The sequence below is a fragment of the Bison bison genome, unplaced genomic scaffold, assembly GCF_000754665.1.
Source record: "Bison bison bison isolate TAMUID 2011002044 unplaced genomic scaffold, Bison_UMD1.0 scf7180017864486, whole genome shotgun sequence".
In the NCBI taxonomy this organism is placed as follows: Eukaryota; Metazoa; Chordata; class Mammalia; order Artiodactyla; family Bovidae; genus Bison; species Bison bison.
Genome location: NW_011495046.1, coordinates 524,109 through 525,667, shown reverse-complemented (window position 1 = coordinate 525,667; position 1,559 = coordinate 524,109).

The following is a 1,559-nucleotide window of genomic DNA, read 5'->3' as shown; positions in this document are numbered from 1 at the left end:
GGGGAAGACTCTTGGACTGCAAGGAGATAAACCAGTCCATCCTAAAGGAAATCAGTCCTGAATATTCATTGGATGGACTGATGCTGAAGCTGAAGCTCTAATACTTTGGTTACCAGATGCAAAGAACTGACCCCTTAAAAAAGACCCAGATGCTGGCAAAAATTGAAGGCAGGAGAAGGGGACAACAGAGAATGAGATGGTTGAATAGCATCATCGACTTGATGGACTTGAATTTGAACAATTTCTTAGAGTTCTCCTGTGGGAGAACATCTGCAATATGATTATTATTTTCCAATTTTGGGGTTGCCCACCCAGCAGGTGTGTGATTTGATTTTATCATGATTGTGTTCTTTATATCATCTCATTGTGGCTTATACTTTGTCTTTGGATGCAAAATATCATTTTTGGTAGGTTCCAGTCTTCTCTTCTTGATGGTTGTTCAGCATTCAGTTGTGATATTGTTGTTGTTGTTGTTGTTTTGAGAGGGCATGAGTCAATGTCTTTCTACTCTGCCATTTTGTCCTGTTTCCTCCCTGTTCCTTTATAAATGAATGTTCTCTACAAACACTTCAATATATATATATTGAAGAACAAAAAAAAAGCCTCTTAACAGTTATGAAATAAACTAGATTAATTTTAAAACTGAGACATTCAATTTCAAGGCATTTTATTAAGTCTTGTGTAATTTTTATGTGATGAGTGGGTAGTTTCAGGTATTACTATTGAGTTTTGGTTGTTCTTTGGTGGCTAAAATCTCTGCTGTTACTGAACATGTTTAATTAAATGTGTGATCTATGCTTTCACACACTAGTTAATTAAATCCATGTCTGTAGACATAAGGTGAATTTTACTTTTATTTTCTCTAAAACTTTGCAGTTCCAAAGTTTTTTTATGCCATAATTTTTGTGGATACGTAATTAATTTTGTACTGTTTTAAAATATTCTCATTACCAACAGCATCTTACACCCTACTGCAAGACATGCAGACAGAAAATAAGATTATAAGTTGAAATGTGGCCAATATACATTAAAAGTTAAGTTCTATAGAAGTTACCTCACTTGGAAAAGTCTAATGTCAGAATATATACCTTAATATTTCATATCTTCTATAAAATATTAAAAAATCACAGTTCTCTCCTCTTAGGGAGAAGAAAAAGTTTCAACAAACCAACATCTATAAAATATAGTGATATATGAGGGGTACATATCTCTTAGTAAGTATTAAAGGAAAATATCAAGAAGTAATATATTTATTACCAGACTGGAAGTGCTAGTTACTGTTTTTATCAGCTATTTCTGAAAATTTTCCATAGCTTTAAATGTTTGCTCTGGTGACACTCAGGTAATTCTTTGTTGTTTCTTCCAGTCCAATTCATTTTCACTCTTTCTTACCCTACCAGAACCCTTGTCTTTTCATTCTACTATTCTTGTGATTATGTTTAGAACTAATTGCATCAGATAGAAAATAATTTTGTATCAATGAAATATGCCTCAAACTAAAATAATGATAATAATAATAAAAGTAGATGAGAGTCTATTTAGCAGCATTCCTTGCTAAA